The sequence below is a fragment of the Lactuca virosa genome, chromosome 8, assembly GCF_052849685.1.
Source record: "Lactuca virosa cultivar CGN04683 chromosome 8, Lactuca_virosa_CGN04683_v6, whole genome shotgun sequence".
Taxonomy (NCBI): domain Eukaryota; kingdom Viridiplantae; phylum Streptophyta; class Magnoliopsida; order Asterales; family Asteraceae; genus Lactuca; species Lactuca virosa.
This window is the reverse complement of record NC_136433.1, coordinates 251,874,932-251,899,183: the sequence shown is the minus strand read 5'-3', so window position 1 is coordinate 251,899,183 and position 24,252 is coordinate 251,874,932.

The window sequence follows — 24,252 nt, the reverse complement described above, 5'->3', positions numbered from 1 at the left end:
AAAAAGATTTTCGTTTGTTTGGTCTTTATTTAAAAAAAAAAAAATTCAAAACAACAAAAATATTTTTATTTTTAGACTTTTGTTGCAGATTATGATGATGATTTAGAGGGGACAATGCTGGCAGTTTTAGGGTCAGGTAAAATTTTTCGTATGAATTGATATGTTTCTCATTATTCGAATTAGTTAGGTTGTCCCTAGAAGCATGCTACTGCATGTCGTCCAAAGCCTCCATGACTCAATGTGTGTGTACGAAAGCCTTAATGAAATGTTTCGTACGAAAATTTCTTCCCAATCAGGCTTATATTCACATTTGTCTCTGAGCTACCTTACTCTTCTCACAATGAGTTAAGAGTTTCCTGTTTGGTCCAAAACATAACAGAGGTACTTTTCGTGTCTTACACCAATCTTTTTCATCCAAAACATTCTTACACGATCACACACAAAGACGTATATCCGAGAGGTCTCTGATCAAACCCATCGAGACTTAGATATATAAAAACTATGTGTTTATGATCTGACATCATGAGTCCGTGATGGAAGTGAAACCCAAAAATCTTACAAATTAAGGAATTGACGGGGAACATTGTTCCAGATATATACGAAACTTTTGTTTATGTACCAATGTTCGAAACTCCAAATCATATTCATTTCGAATGAGTGGTCTTGATCAAGCATTCGAAACCCACGATGTTTGTTACCCAACAAGATCCAGTATACAATTTTTTTATGAATATGATTTCCGTGTGAGTTTCATTCGAATGTCCTAGTCATGTTAAAAATTTTCAAAGCCGACTTGTCACTGACTACACTAGTCATACAAGTAATTTCTGTTACACTTTATCACCTTATGTTTAGGTTGACATGTAACGAAATTTTGAACCTACCCACGAAGCATTCTTAAAAGAAGCCCTTTGATACTTATCAAAAAGTATTCGATTGTAATTCACGGGAACATACACAAGCTGTTGATCATCTCTCTTGATGATTAACGAAGCAACCTTTGCCCGGGGTTTAACTGCCTTCATGTCAAATTAAATTTTTGACATCACAAAATTCAAAAAAAAAAAAAAAAATTTTTTTGTTGTTTCTTGTCTAAACTTTCTTTGGCACACTACACACACGAAATCATTGAGGTTCTGAGTAATACCAACTCAGGCTGATGATTTCGAACATCTGGCAAATGACTTCGCTTTTTATCTCAAAAGTGAAAGAGCCTTGCCTCCATTCGAAGGGTTCTAACGGTTACAATTCTATTAAGGGGATAATGACAGGCTGTGTATACGTGACGTATGGTATTCTGCCCGGTTTTCTAGGTGATGTGACAGACACTTTTTGACGCATGGCTACCTTTCCGCTGTACAGGTCCGATTTTCAAGGTGCCACGTCGGATCTCATTAAATGCATCCCGCTTCAAATTCAAATCATTTAGGGTTACATATAAAAGGGGGTTCAAGAGTACTTTATACGTTTACGCGATCAAAACTCAAAACTTCCCAAATTCTCTGTTCTTCATCTTTTTCAAACCCTAACAATGGCGACTACTGCTCATGTCGATCCTTCTACTGAAGATACTTCTTCTGCACCAGTTATGAAGATTCAATCTACCAATTATTATGTGGATGGTGAACTTTCTCAATGTCCAGAAGAATTCAAGATGCTTATTGTTTCTTTAAAACACTCTGTTTTATCCAAAGCAATGTTCAATTCTTTTTCTGTTCCGGTATCCTGGCTTTCTCAAGCAGGATCTACTGCCACATACAACAAAGCCTCTGATTCGATTACTTTTCACCTAATCAATGACAAAAAGGTTAGGCTTTCCAAGAAACTTTTTTGTCAGATTCTTGACATTCCAAATACACCTCCTTTTGTTGAATTTCAATTCTCCCAAATAATTCATATGTTTAATGAAATGGGATATCAGCCCCCATTGTCAAAGATAAGTGACTTTAAGAAGTCTGGTCTTCCAAAAGTATGGAATTTTTTATTTGGGATATTTTTGCTTTGTTTAACCGGAAGAACAGTTGGATTAGATAAAGGAAGGATGGAGGTTTATGCCATGGTGGCTGGTTTATACTATGATCTTCCAGCAGACTACTCTACACAGCTATGGAAGGAATTCCAAAAAGGAGTAGAACATACGAATGTTGTTCATGGCATTTCGTGTGCTAGGTACTGGAGTCTAATTCTGCAACATTTTTACAACAAGGAAGGCATCTTGGTTTCAAATGAAGAAGAGAAGGTTACTTTTCAATCTTATCACTTTCCGAAGGAAGTTGTTGACAATGATGATGAATTTCCAAACGTTGCTCGGATTCCAGACGCGATGCTTAAAAGGGTGGATCCTACGAATCCTGTTTTGATTGCATATCTGAAAACATTCGATTCTTCTATTCCTACGGGAATTTTGTTGCCACGCGACGAAAAGAAGACCAAAAAGTCGAAGAAAGCTGATCCTGCTTCACCTGAAAAGAAAACGAAGGGTTCAACATCCTCTAAATCTCCAAAGAAGAAGACTGAAAATGTTGCAGTGACAGTTGAAGCAACACAAGTGATTGAGCCAATAGTGGAAGAGACTCAAGAGAACGTGATTATTCCTTCGAAAACAGGGATGTTTCGAAGAATCAAGATGAAATCCACTGACAAACGAAAGTCACCATCACAGAAGTTGATTCGCAAGCCTCAAATTACTCACCAAGGAGTTTTAATTCGTGAGGTACCTGTTCCTGTTTCTCCCGGATCCAAGAAAAGAGCAGCAGAAGATATGGCAAAACACTTGTCACAACCGAAAAAGAAGAAGACGAAGAAGACTCGAAAGATTGTTTTATCTACTGAGTCTACAGAAGAGGATGAACGAATACCAGAAACTCCAGAGTTCACTTCTATCATTACAAGTTCCATTCCTGAGAAGATTGTTATCATACCACCCGAAGTTTCGATTGCCAAGTCAATTTTTGAGGAGGTTCGAACTTCAGGCATCCCTGCACACGTATCTGATACGGATGCAAATGTCAACATGGGTGAAGGTGGTTCGAAAGATGCAGATCAAGGTCCAATTATCTCTACTCCTTTCGAATAATTGGTTTCTATTACACCAACATCTACTATTCCTCTCACATCAACCACTGTTTCACCAACCTTTGAACATATTATCAATCAACCAATTACTTCCATTTTTTCCTCTCAATCCACTGATACACCAAAACCATCTTCACCCACTGAAACTGATAATGAAGGGTTTGGTGGAACATTCGAAGACCTAGAGTTTCATGATGAAGAAGAAGAATTTCCTGATCATATGTTAATGACAATGAAGCAATACAAAATTCTTAATCAAAAGTTGAACTCCATCATTCAATCCAAGCTGATCTTGGCGGAGGTTCATCTATTTCAAGTTTGGAGGTTGATTCTATGCTCAAGATGTTTGAATCAAGAGTAATCAACAAAGTTTCTGGAATGATGAAAGCCTCAGAGTCTGTTATTTTAGAAAAGGTTGATTACACAGATCAGAATTCTGAGCTTCGTGTTAAAACTCTCAGATCTGATTTTATGGGAGAAGTTAAGGATCTGCGAAGCATAACAAAAGAACGACATGTTCTTTTTGTTCAGGAAGTCAAGAAAGTGAGGGAGGATGTTAACTCCCAAATTCACGAACTTTGTGAAGACATGAAAAAGGAAAGTCTATCTGTTTAACATGATTATGCGTCCTTGAATCAGAAGGTTGATATCATTTGTGATGCTGTCACTCGATTTGTCAAGCTATACGAAGGTTTGAGTCCTCAAATAACTCAAATCTCCAAGTCTGAAAGTGAAAATTTTGAAGGTGTGATCAAGTTGTTAAAGGAGTTGAAGGAGATCTCAACGAAACCGGTTTCGTCACCGTTGATTACTTCAGAATTTTTATCCCAGAAGTTTGTGCAGTTCGAAGCCATACTTAACAAGCAACTTGCTCCACTATTTCGCATATCCAGTCTTCTTCCCACAACTACTGCCCCTCCTGTTTTCACAGGGGTGCAAGGGGGAGAAAGGAAGTCAACAGAAGAAGAAGCGAAAGTGGTGGGCAAGGTATTTTCATCTAGCATCCCTTCAACAAAACCAGTAATTGTGTCTACTCAACCAGTGACCTCAACAATCGTAACAACATTACCAATTACAAGAACAATTTCGAAAGGAATTGTAATTGGTAAACCTTTGGAATCTGGTGGAAGTGGTTCGAAGCTAAAAGACGTAACTGAAAAATCTGCTTCGAAAGACAAAGGAAAATCAATTCTGGTTGAAAAATCTAAAGAAGAAAAGAAGGCTGAAGCTGAAGCTGAACTCGAGAAAATGAGGCTTATTCAAAGCATCATGACTCAGAGGGCTGGTGATCCGAAGGGCATGAATAAAGGTGATCCAGCAAAACATTACAACTATGAAACAATCGAAGCCTTGGTTGCCTTTAATCACATGTACTCATTTGATAAGAAGCCAAAACAGAGTTATGTGGTTACAAACACTGATGCATGCCAGTTGGATTTCCCTATAAATGAGATGATGTTCATCATGCCTCAGTTCAAAGCTGAAGGGAATTTCAAAGAAAAAGATGAAGGGACCCATATGAAAATTCGTTTTCATGCAGTACTTGGCAAAGCCCCTGAGGATGTTTGGTCACTGATCAAGATTAAGAAGGTGATAAGCATGAAAAAGGATGTGGTCTTCGAAAACATTGTTCAAAATGTTAAATATGTTGTGGCCAGGGCAAATGGAAAAACATGCGAATTCACTATTGCAGATTTTCCTCTGATGAACTTGTATCACCTTATACAAGTGGCATTGCTTCTGAAAGACAAATCCTTTTCTTTTCTGCAAAACACAGATCCAGAGGAATTCAAACTTGGAGTTGCTCACATCAAAATCTTCATTGAGAATTATTATGAGTGCCTAGCACTGACTGATGTGGAGTTGGCTACTACAAAGGGAATGGAAGTAAAAGTTCCAATGGCTCCTTCGTTGACTCAGACTGAGTTAAAGAAATATGCTGATGGAGAAATATGTTTAAAGCCATTTGGAATAGTTTTTGCTGGAAAGGATAAAGCTGGAAAAGCGAAGCGGTTTTTGTTCCAAGCTAGCGAAGTGGAGAGATATTCTACATCTCAATATACGAACTTGATTGTTCGTATGAACCACTGCAAAAAGAACAATGAAGGAGACAAGAAGGAATTGAAGAAAATTATTTCTTGGTATACTGAGGTTCGAAGAGTTTTGCTGTACTCCATTACTCTACTTACAAACTGAAGACTTCGACTTTGATTACAAAGGGGGAGATTGTTAGGGTCGAAATGTTGTAATAGTTGAAGTTTGTATTTAGGGTCTTCGAACATTTTTGTAATGTATTTTACTAGGGCATAATATTCGAAGCTTCATGTTTAGTCCTTAGTATATTTTTTGTACGCTTTTCTCTTCTATAAATAGGAGTGGTTACTAGTGTCTTAGAAACGAAGTCTTTACAGAATATTCATTATACTCTGTAAAATTTGCAAAAGCGTAATAGAGCCAAACAGATCATATTTACATCGGTGTTCAAATCTTTCAATTCTACTTTGAATTTACACTCTAATTCGTTCAATACTTGATTCATTGTCTCATCAACGAAGGATCTGAGGAACAAGAGGGTAGAGTTGGTGAAGGTACAGTGGCAGCACTGCAAGGGATCGGAGTGGACATGGGAACCGGAGGATGAGATGAGGGAGCACAACCCCGAGCTATTTCCAGGCACAACAGCCTTCGAGGACGAAGTCTAAAATAAGTGGGGGAGATATGTAATGCCCGGTTCCTGGTATGTATTTTAAAGAAAATTTATTCTCTTTTGTATAGAAACTCGATGAGTTGGAGGCCCCAAACTCGTCCAGTAGGATCGAAATTTGGACGCGGGATGCGAAGCCTACTCGACGATTTGTGAGCCTCAACTTGACGAGTAGGACTGCCAGAGTGAAACCCTAATTTTCAGGGTTTAGCACCCTATTTAAACACCTTAACCTCCAAAGGCCGGCCTCATTTACAGCCTCCATCATCCCAAACCCTAGCCATGAAACCGTAATACACTTTTGAGAGTTTTGAGCCATTTTTGGTGCATTCTTGTGGTGTTGAAGAAGAAGATACTTGAAGAAGGAGCAAGGAAGTGTTGGAGAAGAATAGATCCAGAAGTCTAGCTTCGTTTCTGGTTCATCGAAGGTATAAAGCTCCTACTTTTCTATAGTATGCTTAGATCTAGTTTTAGGGCATTTTATCCATATTTTGGTCCAAGAATGTTAGCTTTTGGGACTAAGATGTCCCATGTGAGTATACCATCAGATCTGGAATCATGGAAGGCTTTCATGGCATAAAGGTGCAAAATTTATGGCCATTGAAGCCCCATGCAAGCTATAGTATGTCATTTTGGCCTTTTAAGCTCCAAAGGCCATGCATGGAGAGAAAGGTGTGATGAAGTGAGGAATCAAGTATGAATCAAATCAGAGTTATATGAATATAGATTGAACACACGATGTAAATATGATCTGGTTTCAGCTCTATTATGCTTTCACTGTTACAGAGAGTATGTAGACAAGTTCATTCGAAAAACTCTTATCAAACTCTAAGTAATGTCCCTATTTATAGGAAACATGAAAGCACACAAAAAATTACAAGGACTAAAACAGTACGCTTCGTTACATAAATGCCTTGTAAAATAAACTTATGACTTCGACATATTACAACAGGTCTTCGACCCTTACATTCTCCCCCTTTGTAATAATGTCGACCATCTTCAGTTCAAAAGAATCTGTATAGCATACAGCATTACCCTTCGGATTTCAGAGTACCAGAAAATTATCTTCTTCAACTCTTTCTTGTCTCCTTCATTATTCTTCTTGCAGCTATTCATACGAACAATGAAGTTCGTATATTGGGACGTTGTGTATCTTTCCACTTCGCAAGCTTGGAATAAGAATCTCTTAGCTTTTCCATTTTTCTCCTTCCCTGCGAAGACCAAGCCAAATGGCTTCAAGCATATCTCCCCATCAGCATATTTCTTTAACTCAGGTTGAGTCTTCGTTGGTTCCATAGGTACTTTTACTTTTAACCCCTTCGCAGTTGCTAACTCCACATCCGTTGGGGCCAAACACTCATAGTAGTTATCTATGAATGTTTTGATGTGAGCAAGACTAAGATGAAACACTTCTGGATCAGTCTCTCGAAGATAAGAAGCATCTTTATCTTTCAAAAGTAATGCAACTTGTATAAGATCATACAAGTTCATTAATGGAAAATCAGCTATCGAGAAATTACATTCCTGACCATTCGCCCTTGCAACGTAAAAACGAAGGTTCTGCATCATGTCTTCGAAAAGAACATCCTTCTTAATACTGATCACCTTCTTTATCTTCACGAGTGTCCAAATTTCCTCTGGAAGTTTCCCTAACACAGCATGAAACCTGAGCTTCATGTATGTGTAATCATCATCATTATCAAATTTCTCAGCAATCTTGTACTGATCCATGATGAACATCATTTCATTCACTGGGAAATCTAGTTGTCTCATATCAGTATTAACCATTGCATAGCTTTGCTTTGGCTTCTTCTCAAAAGCATACATATGATTATATGCAACTTTTGCTTCAATTGTTTCGTAGTTGTAATGCTTCGCAGGATCACCCTTGTTCATTCCAGGTGGGTCATTTGCACGAAGACATAAAATACTCTGAACAACTCTTAATTTCTCGAGCTCAGCTTCAGTTTCAGCTTTCTTCTCCTCTTTCGATTTTTCTACCAAGATTGTTTTCCCTTTATCTTTGACTGAGGAACTATCAACAACTTCTTTGGGCTTCGAACTACTACCACCTTCCCCAATCACAATTCTTTTAGAAATTGGTCTTGAAATTGGCTTCGTAGAAATTGGCATTGTTGTAACAACTGTCGAAGTAACAGGCCCATCAGTTAAGATAATTGGCTTTGATACTAGAATTGTTGTTTGAAAAAATTTCCCAACAGTTTTCACAGTTTCATGCGAAACCTCACCAGCTTTCACATTACCAACCTTATTTTCTCCCCCTTGCACCCCTGTGACAGCAGGTGGGGCATCTGTTGGTAGTAAACTAGAAAACTTGGATAACGGAGCCAACTGTTTGTGCAACACAACCTCGAATTGAGAAAACTTTTGAGACAAGAATTCTGGAGTTATAATCGAAGAGGGAACAGGTGTGGTGGACAAGTCTTTCAACTCCTTTAACAAAGATGTAAGCTCCACAAAGCTTCGACTGTTATTCGTTGAAAGTTGAGTTACTTGAGGACTCAAGCTTTCATACAGCTTGACATATTTTGTGACAGCCTCACAAATAATATCCACTTTTTGATTGAGAGATGCATAGTATTGCTGAGCACTAGCAATCTCTTTGATCATGTCTTCACGAAGTTCTTGAAGCTTTAAGTTGAAATCTTCGCGTACTTGCTTCACATCTTTAATAAACAAAACATGTCGTTCTTTAGCCACCCTTCGTAAATATTGAACTTCACTCACAAAATTTGAAGATTGAGCCTTCACTCGTAATTCGTTACACTTATCACTTTGATCCACCTTCTCCATGATTTTAGATTCAGAATCTTGAATCATGCCAGACACTTTACTAACCATCCTGGCTTTGAATGCTTTGAGCATAACGTCGAGTTCCAAACTTGAAAGAGATTGACTTCCGCCCATGTCAGCTTGAGAGTAAATAATTGAATTCATCTTCTTATTCAAAATCTTAAATTGCTTCATCGTCATTAACATGTTATCGGGGTAAGTTTCTTCTTTTTCATCAAATTCCATCTCTTCAAATGTTCCTCCAAAACCCCCTTCGTCAACATCAGTATCCTCAGTATTTTGAAGTGGATCAGTGGTTTGCGAGGAGAACAAAGTAGTGATGGGTTGGGTGAGAATTGTTTCAAAGGTAGGTGAATTGGTAGTGTTCGAGATAGGTACAATGAACGGAGGTAAAGAAACAAAAGTAGCAGAAGATGCAGGAATACCTTGAGTAGAAACATCAAGTTCTTTATTCGAATTTCCTTCACCCATATTGACATATACATCCGTATCAGATACGTGTGTATCGATGTCTAAAGTTCGAACCTCCTCAAGAATTGATTCAGTTAACGAAACTTCGGGTGGTGTGACCTTAGTCTGCTCAGGAATAGATGTTGATTTGAGAATTGTAGCTTCAGGTGTTTCAGGAACTTTCTTCCCTTCAGATGAATCTGCTTGAAGAACCAACTTTCATTTCTTTAGCTTCTTCTTTGAAATATGTGTAGAGACATCTTCAGCTCTTCATTTCTTGGAAGAAGGAGAAACAGGAGCTGGAACCTCACGAATGAGAATGCCTTGGTGATTCAGATATGGTTTACGAACCATAGAAGAAGACTTAAATGAACCATCTGAAAGCTTTCGTGATCTTCGAGACTTTTTGTTAACTCTTCGAAAAATATTTGATTTTGATGGGATTGTTTCTTTTTCTTGGGCATCAGCAACAGGCTCGACTGGTTCAACCACAACAGTCGAAACTTGTGCATCTGGCTTCGTCTGTTTTGGTGGGGATTTCTTTTTCTTTGACTCCTGTACAGGTTTCTTAGGAGTAATTGTTGTATTCTTCTTTGTTTTGCGAGACTTCTTCGAAAGACCAACTGTTTCTTTTGGCAACAACTTCCAGACCCATCATCAGGATTGATGGTTTCTAAATACTCCATAAGAACCAAATTCGTTGGATCAACACGCTGTAACATTGCATTTGGAATTCTTGCAATGTGTGTAAAGATTTTAGCATCATCTGCAACCTCCTTCAGAAATTGATACTTTATGAATTCAGTAGTCTCCTCATCAGTAGGCACCGCAATTCCCTCTTTGGCATAAAAATATCGAAGGATTAAACTCCAATACCTTGCATACGAAATTCCTTGAACAACATTCGTGTTTTCTACACTCTTCTGAAATTCCTTCCATAGTTGTGTAGAATAATCCACAGTGATATCATAGTACAACCCAGCAACCATTACATACTCCTCCATTCGACCTTTTCCAAACCAACACTGCGACCATTTAAGCAGCGTAGAAAGATTTCGAAGAGAAAATTCCAAACAGTTGGAAGTCCTGACTTCTTGAAATCACTGATCTTGGTGAGTGGGGGTTGATAACCCATCTCATTAAACATATGGATGATTTGTGCAGAAGAAAGAACAATATAGATTGGAGAATTAGGGATATCAAGAATCTGACAAAAAATCTTTTTGGACAATCGGATCTTCTTGTCATTCACCAGTTGAAAAGTGATGATATCCATTACTTTGCTGTATGTAGTAGTGGATCCTGCTTGAGAAAGCCATGAAAGTGGAACTGCAAAAGAATTAAACATGGCAGTGGAAAGAACAAAACTCTTCAATGCGACTACCAACATCTTCAATTCGTCTGGATAAAGAGAAACATCATCTTCAACTTGATAATTCGTGCCTTGAATCTTCATTATCGGTTGGGAAATAACATCTTCAGTTTTTTGAGATTGAACAACGACATCATCAGAATTGGCCATGATTAGGGTTTGTTGAAGCTTTGAAGAACAATCGGAAAGTTTCATAGAAAAGTTGGGAATTTTACGTTTAAAAGCGTAAACTGAGATAACCCTTGATTCCCCTCTTATATGTAACCCTAGTGTTTGAATTTGAAGCGGGACTGACATTAAATGAGATCCTACGTGGCACCTTGAATCTCGCACCATTCTGCCGATAAAGTAGCCATGCGTCAAAAAGTAGCTGTCAAATCACCTAGAAACCCGGACTGAATACAGAACGTCTTTTCAAACAGTCTGATCGTTTATCTCAATTGAATTGTAACTGTCACCAATCTTCAGATGGAGGTAAGGCTTTTTCACTTTTGGGATAAAAAGCGAAGTCATGTGCCAAATGTTTGAAATCATCAGCCTGAGTTGGTATTACTCAGAACCTCAAGGATTTCGTGAGTGCTGTGTACCAAAGAAAAGATAAGAAGCAAATTAACAAAAATTTGGATCTGTGATGTCTAAAAAATTTAACACAAAAGCAAACAAACCCCAGGCAAAGGTTACTTTTTTAATTTATCAAGAGAGATAATTAACTGCTTATGTAGGTTCCCGTGAATTTCAATCGAATACTTATAGAGAAGTATCGAAGGGCTTCTTTTATAAGGCTTCATAGGTAGTTTACAATTTCATTACATATCAACCTAAACATAAGGTGAGTAATTGTAACCGAAATTACTTGTTTGACCGGTGTAGTCAGTGACAAGTATGCTTTGAATTATTTTGAAAGTAACTTCGAAAGCAAACGAAATTCACACGAAAATCATATTCATGAAAGAATTGATACTGAATCATGTTGGGTAACAAACATCGTGGGCTTCGATAGTTTGATCAAGATCACGCCAAAAATGAATATGATTTGGAGTTTCGAAAAGTGGTACTGAAACAACTGTTTCATCAAAACTGGAACAAAGTTCCCCGTCAATTTCTTACGAAGATAGAGTGTTGGGTTTCACTTTCATCACGACCTCATGATGTCAGATCATTAACACAGAATTTTGATATGTCTAAATCTTGATTGGTTAAATCAAAGATCTCTTGGACATATGTCTTCGTGTGTGAAAGTGTAAGAAATTTGGTGATGAAAAAGATTGGTTCACGAAAACATTTGTACCTCTGTTATGATTGGACCAAACTGACAACTCTTAACTCATTTGAGAAGAGTAAGGTAGCTCATTTGACTAATGTGAAGATAAGCCTGACTTGGGAAGAAATTTTCGTGTGAAAAATTTCATTAAGGCTTTCGTAAACACACATTGAGTCTATGGAGGCTTGGGTCGACATGCTGCAGCATGCTTCTAGGGACTGTCTAACTAGTACAAAGTTGTCGAAATTGTACCTTCCTAGAGAAACATAAGCATGACCCTTGTATAACCTTCGTGAAATCTGTACATACAAAAGATAATGAACAAAATAACAAAAATATTTTTGATGTTTTTGATTTTTCTTAAAAGAAACAATTAACAAACAAAAGAAAATCTTTTTGGATTTTGTGATTTTTCGAAAATAAAATGACAAAACAGAAATAAAATCTTTTTGTAGTTTTTGATTTTTCGAAAATAAAATGACAAAACAGAGATAAAATCTTTTTGTAGTTTTTGATTTTTCGAAAATAAAACTAAGATAGAAAAGAAATTTGGAAATCTAACGAAAAGTGTTACACCAAACCAAAATGCTCAATGTAACGAAGTCGAAGCATGTCGAAGCGTTGACTATGAACAGTAACCTCTGAACGGTTAATACTATCAGCCTCTGAATGAATCATGATGACCTCTAAATCGACATATTTATATAACAGTTCGTTGTTATACATTCGAAATCATTCCTGGAACTGAACTTGCTTGGATCATTCCCAATCCTGTCAAAATTTGAACAAATGATTTTTCATCCAAAGCTTTTGTAAAAATATCAGCAAGCTGACCCTTGTTTTCACAAAATGGACTTCTATATTGCCATCTTCCACATGATCTTTGATAAAGTGATAACGAAGAGCTATATGTTTTGTTTTCGAATGTTGTACTGGATTATGACAAATGCATATAGCACTTTGTGAATCACAATACAATGGAATCTTTTTCATATTCACGGCATAATCTCTCAACTGACTCTAAATACAAATAATTTTTGAAGTACAAGCAGTAGCTGCAACATATTCAGCTTCATCAGTAGAAATCGAAACACATGTTTGCTTCTTCGACTGCCAACTAACCAATTTTCCATCTAAAAATTGACAACCACCACTTGTGCTTTTTCGATCCAAAGTACACCCTCCAAGATCTGCATCTGAAAATGCCTGAATGAAAAACCCTGTTTTCGAAGGATACCACAATCCTAGCGAAATTGTTCCCTGGAGATAACGAAAGATATTCTTCACAACAATTAAATGTTGTTCTCGTGGATTTGCTTGATACCTAGCACAATTACATACAGAAAACATGATATCAGGTCTACTTGCAGTAAGATAAATCAATGAACCTATCATGCTCCTGTATAATGTAAGATCAACCGCAGGAGTTTCTAACGAAGGGGCTAGCCTTGTTCCAACAGCCATTGGTACTCTTAGCATCGTGCTATTTATCATTCCAAATTTTTCGAGCAAATTCCTTGTATACTTGTCCTGATTGATGAAAATGCCTTCTCTGCTTTGATAAATGTTTAAGCCAAGAAAATTATTGATTTTACCCATCATGCTTATTTCGAATTGGCTTTTCATCAAATTTTCGAATTCACTAGACAAAGCAGGGTCAGTAGAGCCAAAAATAATATCGTAAACATAAATTTGAACAAGCATTAGATGATTCCCAACTTTCTTTCGAAATATGTGCAGTCAACTGATCCTTGTTTAAATTTCGACTGTTTTAAGAAACTGGTAAGAGTTGCATACCATGCTCTTGGTGCTTGTTTTAACCCATAAACTGCTTTATCTAAAATGTACACATGATCAGGATGCTTTTCATTTACGAAACCTAGAGGTTGTTCAACGTAAACGGTTTCTTCAAGTTCACCATTGAGAAAAGCACATTTCACATCCATTTGATAGACATCGAAATCCTTATGAGCTGCAAAAGCTAAGAATATTCGAACAGCCTCGAGTCTTGCGACAGGGGCAAAGGTTTCTTCATAATCAATCCCTTCTTGTTGCGAATATCCTTTTACAACTAGTCGTGCTTTATTACGTAGAATATTTCCATCTTTTTCGGTTTTGTTTTTGAAAATCCATTTTAACCCGACAATCGAAACATTTTCAGGTTTAGGAATTGATCGCCAAACATTGTTTCTATCGAATTCAGCCAGTTCAGATTGCATTGAAACAACCCAATCTGAGTGTTCCATTGCAACCTTAACTGTTTTTGGTTCAATTTTCGAGATGAAAATATTGAACATGCAAAATTCTTGATGAGTATTTAATTCCTCATTCTTTGCACGAATCTGAGCTCTTGTTAATACTCCATCTTGAGGATTCCCAATGACTTGATCTTTTGGATGAGTCCTTGTCCATTTCTCTAACGGTGGATATTCCGGATCAAATTCCAAAGGTGCATCTTCGTACATCTCTTCATTTTCAGATCCTGTAACAGAAAGATTATCATTCATTTCGTGAAATTCATCATTTTGATCAAGACTTCATTTTCTGATGCTCCCGCTCAACAAGATGCTCCCCCTCAACATCTTCAACTATTCTCCCATTCTCCCCTCGAAAGAATGCTCCCCCTCAACCAGAGTATTCGAATCCAAGTGCTCCCCCTCCACTGGATTATTATGCATACTTTAGCCAACTTCTGGAGAATTCGTTGTTGAGATTCTATCATCAAGAGTTTGAGGAATGTCCAAGTCAACAGTATGCTTTGAAGATTCAGAGTGATGATGATCATTCGTATGAACTTCAGCATCCACAGCCCTGTCAGGAATACCAAAAATTAAATCATAATCAAAATCAGATGAATTCACAATTTCAGATTCATTTGTTGATTCATTAATAATTGGCTTTTGTTCGAATTGCTTTTCAACTTGTTTGACAAAATAATCATCAAAAGTAAGATTGAATGTCTCTTCGACTTTCCGTGTGCGCTTATTTACCACTCTGTATGCAACCGAATTGTGCGAATATCCCAAAAATATGCCTTCGTCCGCTTTAGCTTGAAATTTTGAAAGGCTATCTTTAAGATTCATTATAAAACACCTGCAACCAAAAACATGAAAGAATTTGACATTAGGTTTTTGGTTATTAATGATTTCATACGGAGTGATATTGAATCGACGATGAATGAAAGATCGATTTTGAGTAAAACATGATGTCGAAACTGCTTCAGCCCATAGATATTGAGGAAGATTCGCATATGTCAACATAGTTCTCGCTGCTTCGTAAAGTGACCTATTTCGTCTTTCAACAACACCATTTTGCTGAGGTGTATAGGGCGAAGAGAAGTTATGCGAAATTCCTTTTTCAGTTAAGTACGAATCCAACACTTTGTTCTGAAACTCAGATCCATTATCACTTTTGATCTTTCGAACTTTTTTCTTCAGACTCATCTCAATCTTCTTTATAAACTCGATCATTGTTTGAGCAACCTCAGATTTTAACTTGAGAAAATATACCCAAGTAAATCGTGAAAAATCATCAACAATAACCAAAATGTACCGTTTCTTGTTGAGTGTTTCAACAGTTGATGGTCCACAAAGGTCAATGTGAAGAAGTTCCAATGGTTCCACAATTTTCGAATCTATGACAATTGGATGTCCTTTCCTATGCTGTTTCCCTTGCTCACGAGCTGCACACAAGGTATCATTGTCAAACTTTAGTACAGGTAAACCTCGAACAAGATCATCAACAACCAATTTATTCAAATTTCGAAAATTTAAATGTGATAAACGTTGATGCCATAGTCAGCTGATATCAGAGGAAGCTTTCGAAAGTAAGCACACTGAGGGTTTTCCGATGATTGGTTTGATATCAAGAGTAAACATGTCACCATGTCGTTTGGACTTGAGCAAAACTTCGTTAGTTTCAACATTTGAAATGATGCTTCCTTCTTCGTTAAACACCACTTGATTGCCAGTGCCCACAATAAGTTGTGAAACACTTATCAAGTTATGTTGAACACCTTCGACATAAGCAACATGATTAACAGCAAACTGTCCATTTGTTACTTTCCCATAGCCTTTCACTTGACATTTATGATTGTTTCCAAACTTCACAACACCGGCATTTTCCGAGCTTCGAAAATCTTGCAGATTTTCCTTTCGTCTAGTCATGTGACGTGAGCAACCACTATCGATATACCATTTCTCATCATATTGCTCGTCACACAGTACCTACAATCAATGGAAGAATTTAGGTACCCAAGGCTGTTTGGGTCCTTGGAAATTAGTTTAGGTACCCAAGGTTGTTTGGGTCCTTGGAAATTAGTTTTGAAAACAGAATGAAATGAAGAACTTTTAACCCAATCACAAACTTTAGTTTTGAGACTAACAATTAAGTCCACATCACTAGGTAAAGGAATAGAAACATAAGTTTTGGTTAGTTTGGGATTGTCACTGACACATGCCTTCGACTTTTTAGATTGTGTATGAACATGCTTTTCTTTCGAAACCGGTTGCCAAGTTTTTACCGAAACATTCGAATCTTTTGAAGATGAGCTTTCAGTTGACGAAGTATTCACATAATTCTCATAAGCTTCGTGAATTTGTTGTTGAGAATATTTCCTTGATTGATATTTTTGTCCTTTTCCTTCAAGCCAATGATCAATGTTTTTGTTACGAGACAACCCTTTTGTGTACGAAACTTTTAAGGTTTCTTTCCCTGTAGGATTTGGAAAATTCGGTTTTTGTGGGAAGAAATCAACATTTGATTTAGGTTTAAATGCCATTGCATATCGACTTCCATCATTGTTTCCAACACTTTTATTTTGAGAAAATCGATTTTGAAATTTTTGTTTTTGAGAAAATCGAGTTTGTTGATTAGACGAAAATCGTTGTGCTGATGGTTGATTTTGAACATTCTTTGAGGTATTTTTGTTATCTTTAGAAAAGGATGAGTTTGAAACTTTCGAAGAATTTGTTTTTGGATGACATTCAGATTTAGTTTTATTTGTTTGAGCGGGATTTATCTTTTGATCTGAATGAATTGCTGAATGAGAAGACTTGTTCTTAACAGATTTAGTCTTTGTGTTTTCAGTTGTTTTCAATGTCAAACCATGTTGTTGCTTTCGTAACTCTACGGTTTGCCAAAAAATCTTCTTTCGAGCTTGTCTTTTTGAAATTGCTTCTTCTTTTGAAAACTTGTAAATTTGTTCTTTAAATTCTTTGGAATTTAATTTGACAACAGTTTCATTTTCCACAACAACCTCTTTTGTAACTTCTTTCACAATTTTCGATTTTTCCACCCATTTGCGTTGTGGTTTTTGTCTTTGAAAAACATATGAATTCTTTGTTAGATTATTTTCCACAGTGCTTTGATTTGAAAAGAATATTTCGTCTGTTGTTTTCTTGTTATCATCTTTGACCATTTTGTTAAATTCTGGTTTAATGTTCTCAACATTTCAGAGGTGACAAACACTTGATTTGGAAAAACAACATCATCAGTACACTTGAAATTCGGATACATCACTTGATTTGTTTCCAAATAATGGGCTCCTTTTTCAGACAACACTTTGTCGAAATTTTCAGTGTCCCCAAATACTTTATCAACAACAACACGTGGAATTTCTTTTTCTTTCGAATCTTTGTTTGATGAGACCTTTTTGTCCGAATTATCATCATCATTTTCATCATCACTGCTATCCGTTTGACTATCTCGGATATCCACAAAATCATAATCTTTCAAAGTAGAAAATTTGTCAATGTCAATCCTAACCTTCAAATCCTTAAGTTTTTCATTTCCTTTAGATTTTGATGCAACATTAATAACAGACAACTGAGAACAATCAACATCCTCAATATCACTAATTTCACTAATATTGTCACAGTTATCTTCAATATCGGCAAAATTAGATTGAGAATGAGATGTCAAATTCTCAGTCTTTTTCAAAATTTTGATTTGTTCTGATCTAGTTAAAGTATCATTCACTATATCAACTAATGCATTCGTATCCAGACATTCATTAATTTTGACAATTCCATAAGCATATCTATCATCTGGGATTTTGTCAAACTTAGCAATGGTTTTCTCACAATCATACGAAATAGTATCAACCTTTTCTCTCTCAAATGCTAGAAAAGGCAATAATTTTCTATGTTGCTCTTTGCTAATTTCACACGAATGATGCAAATCAGTCAATTTTCCATAGAGTCTTTTAGCATTGTTATAGTAGATATTACGTTGTACTAACAGAAGTTTTACATCACTAGATAATGAATCTCTATCGCACATGATGTTTGTGACTTGTAATTCTAAACTCTCAATCTTACTTATTTTCGAATCTAAACGCTTCTGGGTCTCTAACAACTGCATTGACAATTTCTTAGCCTCATTGCTAGCAGACACAACAATTGAGTCAAAATAAGTAACAGTTTCATCAAAAGATACTAATTCAGAGTTATAAGCACTTATTGGAATATTAAAAGATTCAAGAATAGAACGTAACTTGATTGTCATCGGAGACTTGTCAGCATATTTTGTTACGAAGCATCGTCCCGTCACCTTATTCATCTCTTCATCCGAATCTTCCTCATACTTCGAATACATGGCACCATACGTCGGATTACACATTTCTTCATCATCTGATCCCGAAGACTAGATTTGATAAGTGTCATCTTCTTCCTGCTCTCCTCTTGCCACCAAAGACAAATTCTTAGCTTTAGCCCTGACCTCCTCCAACTTCTCAGCATAATACGCTTCATCCTTGACTTTGTTCTTTCTTTCATCTTTCTTACGAAGCATACAATCATTAGCTAAATGATTTGCTCCATTGCAGTAGTGACAATCCACACATGAATCTCCTTTTAACTTTTTCTCATTCTTCACATCAGTAACCTTTGTATCAGTCTTCTCAAACTTCTTCTTCTCCTCTCCAACAGCTTTACTCACAAAACTTCCTTTTGCCTCATTTTGCTTAATCTTCGGATTGAATGGCTTCTTAAAAAACTTTTTGACACGATTGTTTGAGTAAAAAGCTATTGCCTCATCATTAGAGTTCATTATAAACCCTTCTTCCTCCTCAGAATCACCTTTTTCGAATGTTTCTTTCTCAGATACTTTAGAGACAAGTGCTAACGGACCTCCCAGACTGAGCTTCGACTCCTATGCCATTTCATTCACCTCACTTTCGTGAGTTTTCAGTTGATTGTATAAATCATTAAGAGTTGAAGTATCAAAACTCTGCTGATTCTTCACCATCATACTAACACTTCTCCATTCTTTACGAAGGCCCATTACGAAAATGAGATTGAATTCCATTGCTGTCCTAGTGATTCCATAACGATTACAGCGATAGATCAACTCATTCAGACGATCGTAATAAACTTCAATTGTTTCAATTTCCTTTTGTCTGAAATCCTTTAGCTCCACCAAACATTGCTTAACCGAATTGATTTTAGTCTTCTCGCTTCCTTGAAACTTCTCTTTCAGATTATTCCAGATCTCTTTTGCAGTTGTACAACTCCTAACATAGTTGTACACAACTGGAGGCAATGCATTGTGCAATTCTCTTATGAATCTTTTCTCCCGTTTCATCAAACGAACAGATTGATTTTCAACACTAAAAGTTCCAGGGGATGATCCAATTGGTTAAACATTTGCCGGAGGAGTGATACTTCCAGATATGCAAGACCACAACTCTTCATCGAGTCCATTTAAGTAATCCTGCATGTGATCAGCCCACTGATCATAATATTCAGGAATAAGCATAGGAATCTTAGTTGAAGATCCTAGCAGATGAGAGAAAGAAGTCATCGAGTTGAGATTGAAGTTTGCCATTGTTGTACGGATGAAGATTTTTGAGATTTTTGAGAATTCAATGAGAATTTGAAAACAAATGGCTGAATTGAATCACGAAATCAAATAAAACACTTGATTCAACAAAACAGTTGTAGAATCGAATCACAACTGAAGATCTAGAACGAATTTTCACTTCAAAAAGCACGGAAACTTTTTTAACCAGAATTGATTCAAAAATCTTTTTGAAACAGATTGAAAATCAGATCGCAGAATATGATTCCTGCTCTGATACCAATTGATGAAGTGAGGAATCAAGTATGAATCAAATCAGAGTTATATGAATATAGATTGAACACACAATGTAAATATGATCTGGTTTCAGCTCTATTATGTTTTCACTGTTACAGAGACTATGTAGACAAGTTCATTCAAAAGACTCTTATCAAAATCTAAGTAATGTCCCTATTTATAGGAAACATGAAAGCACACAAAAAATTACAAGGACTAAAACAGTATGCTTCGTTACATAAATGCCTTGTAAAATAAACTTATGACTTCGACATATTACAACAGGTCTTCGACCCTTACAAGGTGGAAGCTTTACGTGTTCATGTAGTGTCTAGGGTCCAGTTCTCAGTTTGTATGCTTAAGCTTGGAGTATTGATGGCTTGTAGACCAAGATCTAGGTCCTAAAGAGTTAGATTTTGAGCTAAACCCATTAAGTAAGGGTATTAAAGGGTAAAGTTGGAAACTTTACACTTAAAAGGACATTTTCAGTATGTAGTGGAAGTATGGAGCTTGGATCTGAAGGATAAGGACTGAATCCATTAAGATGGCTTAACAGACTGAAGAACTCATTGAGTTGTAACATCCAAAAATTCAAGCCAATTTAAAACTTTTTCAACCATTCAAAACCATTAAGTTATTACAAAGTGTTTTCAAAATAGTTTAGACATCAGAGTATCCCAGAAATCAAGGTCTTAAAAATGTGAGGAGGTGCACGATCACACCTTTGCCTTCCCGCGATCATTTGAGGTACCTGAAACAAAATCCAAAAATTGTAAGCCCGAAGCTTAGTGAGTTCCCCCAAAATATCCACACAATAAGTAACACACATATAATAACAACATACTATGGGCCCAATCAACCATCGGGTTGGAATGCCCCAGGACCTCAACCATCGGGTTGGAATGCCAACATACTACGGGTCCAATCATCCTCGGGATAGTATACCATCGACCCACAACCATTGGGTTGGAATGCCCACATACTATGAGTCCAATCATCATTGGGATGGAATACTCTCGGCCCACAACCATCGGGTTGGAATGCCCTGGTCTGTTGGCTCTCGCACAAAGATAAGCCTCAACCAACAATCAATCATGTGCACATATATCAGATAATCACATAACAGTCTACAGACAGACAAACCGATCTACAGATCACTAAGCATAACAACATCCTATCTATCAGGATACCAATCTAACTTATCATAACCACATAGAACATCCTATCTACTAGGATACTGATCAAACAGATCACACTAGCAATAAAGCTGGATAACAATCCAAAGGTCCGGCCTTGGTGCCTTCGACCCTTGAGTATAGTGAGGAAAACTCACCTCACAATGTCGATCAGAACTGAAATATCAAACTCCTGGAACACGACTCCAAACACCAACACCTATAACAACCAATGGTCCACTTCTATAAATTTCCAAATTACCAAAATACCCTCAAAAGTCTAACTGGTCAACCCTTAGTCAAAGTCAAAGTCAACGGTCAAGGTCAACAGTCCATGTTGACCCAACACGTCGAGTGTAACTCACCGACTCGTTGAGTTCCTTCAGAACTCAAGAAGTCGTGAAAACCCTAGTCGACTCGCCAAGTTTCCAGACAACTCGTCGAGTCTATGCAGTGCCCAGAATGTCGGTAAAACCCTAACCAACTCGTCGAGTCATCTCACTAACTCGCCTAGTCCATGCTGAACCAAATACATGCAATCTTCATCCGAATCGTCGAGTTGACTATGAAACTCGTTGAGTCCCTTCAGTCCTTTTCTTATTCAAATGCTTTTAAGCAAAACCAAAGCTCCGAGTTGTAGATCTAGCCTCCTAGGGCATGGTTACCACGTAAAGTTGCAAACTTTACGTGCATGCAAGGCCTTAAATGCCAAAACCAAGCTAAGGAAGAGGTTTAAGACAAAGGGAAGGGCCAAAGCTTCATAAATTTGATAACTTTATGACTATAGGGGCTTAGAGGAGTCCAGATCTGAAGTTACAACTTCAGATCATGCTCAATACCAGAAATGACCCACAAATATGCTAAGAATGGTCTTAAACCCTTGAATAAGGAGATCTAACACTAGAATGATCAAGGTAACAACTTGTTACCTTCAAATGGAAGCCAAGACAAAGTAGGTACTGGATCTACAAGCTTCTCCTTGATCCAAGCTCTTGAGTCTTCAAGTTTCTTTCACTAGAACCACCTTTCAAGCTTTTACACACACAAATGAGGAGTATATCACGATTAGGGTTTTCTGAGGTTGAGGGGGATGATAAGAGAGGCAGAGGGTGAATAATGAGCCTTTAAATAGGGTGCAAAACCCTGGAAATTAGGGTTTCACATTCCAGCTCAAACTCGTCGAGTTGGGTCCTCCAACTCGTCGAGTAGGTCCTATAAATCATGCGGCCTGATCAGCTTCTACACGACGAGTTGGGGCATCCAACTTGTCCAGTAGGTCTAAGAATGTGAATATAAAGCTTTAAATTTTATACTTCGGGGTCGAGGTGTTACACAAGTCCATAAAGGAACTTGACGAGTTGGGTCGAAGTGTCCCGATTCAGTAAAGGGCAAAACTTGACGGGTCGACTGGAGAAGTCTCGATTCTGTAGATAGGACGAACTCAACGAGTTGGATCACGATTTCAGGGTTTATGATTCATGGAACTTGATGAGTTGATGGACCAACTCGGCGAGTTGAGTCAACCCAGGATGTTGAATTTCACCAGAAGGCTGACTTTGACCAGGGTGTTGACTGTGACTTTGACTTTGGCCAAAGTTGACCCGTAAGGGGTTATGAGTATTAAAGGATATTTTTTATGTGTAGGAGTTTAAGTGGAGTTGATTTGGGAGGCGAGGACAGTTCAGCTACTCCACGACATTTGAGGTGACTTACCTTCCAGTAGAAGTGGGTCGAAGGCACCAATGTCGGCCCACTAGTAGCTAATTATAGTAGAGATGATTGTCTTTGTGATAATCGTATGGTATGTCACTATCTGTTATGCTTTATGTGCTTGTATGCTATGATATTATGTGATAGTGGTAGGAGGGGTGGGTGAGACCCCGTAGCCGGTTGAGATAAACTGGAGGGTAGGTCGAGCACCCTAAATATGCCTGACAATATGTTATGCCATGTACTATATGGTAGTGGTAGGGGGTGAAATAGTCCCCGTAGCCGGTTGAGATAAACCGGAGGGTAGGTTGAGCACCCAGATATGCTTGACATAGGTAGGTCGAGCACCCCATATATGCCTGACAGGGTAGGTCGAGCACCCATATATGCTTGACAAGGGTAGGTGGGGCACCTCAGATATTCTTGACAGGGTAGGTCGAGCACCCAAATATGGTTTACATGGGTAGGTCGGGCACCCCAGATATGCCTGACAGGGTAGGCCAAGCACCTAGATGTGCCTAGCAGTATGTGTTTATGTGATATAATGGGGGAACTCACTAAGCTTTGTGCTTACAATTTTCAGTATTGGTTTCAGGTCCTTATTATTCGAAGGGAAAGGCTCCGGCATGATAGCAGCGCATCACACACGATTTTCCGCACATGAGATCTATGGGAGATGTACTCTGACATTATTTTTATATGACATGTTTTGAGATATTTGATACATGGGTTTTGAGTATGATATGAGATGACTTTATCGATGTTTTCAGATTACCGTTTTATAATTTTTTAAATAAAAATGAAATTTTTGGTCATGAATTTTGGGATTTTACAAGTTGGTATCAGAGCCTTGGTTTGAGGGATTCAGACACACCTTCGGGGGTGTCTGCACTCAAATCGAGGGTTTGGAGATTTTTTACAAAGAAAACAGTTTTTCAAAAATTAAATTAAGAGTTTTGAGAAAGAACAAGGTGTGTGATGCGTGCGATCGGCCGAGCTCAAGTAAGTTTTCCCCAAGATATCCATACATGTTTGTTATGATCTAGGAAGGATGCCTTATATGCCTATTATATGTGTATGAGAACAGCATGCTAGATTAGGGCTAATGATCTAGGAAGATGCCTTTTATGCGTACTGTATGTGCTTATTGAGCTGCATGATAGTACTGACTGGTCATTGATATGATAGCCTGGTTAGGGTAGGTTTAGTTTTGGTTACTCAATGCCCGAATGCTGCTTTCTTTGTGCTTTTAGGAGTACAAGTTATCTTTAGCTAACTAGTAAACGAATATGTTAAGTTACATACTACAAGGACTAAATAATTTTAGAAGGTTAGATTTAGCCTAATTTCGTAGCTCTCGTCTGAGTCTAACCACTGTAGGGAGAGACTTCTCATTCGAAGAATTATCTGGTCTTAGTAATATGTAATAGTATTCACGAGCTAGTTAGGGAGAGGTAGCAGGGACTTCTTATGCAGCTGATGGCGGAGAGTGGGTTGGAGGTTACCCTAGGGTAAGCCAAGGATGAGATTAGTGCAACGAGTAGTAGTAGTGAAAGGGACTTGGTGAAGTCAGGGCAATCCTTGAGGAAAGTACGGATAGATATGGAAGGTAGTA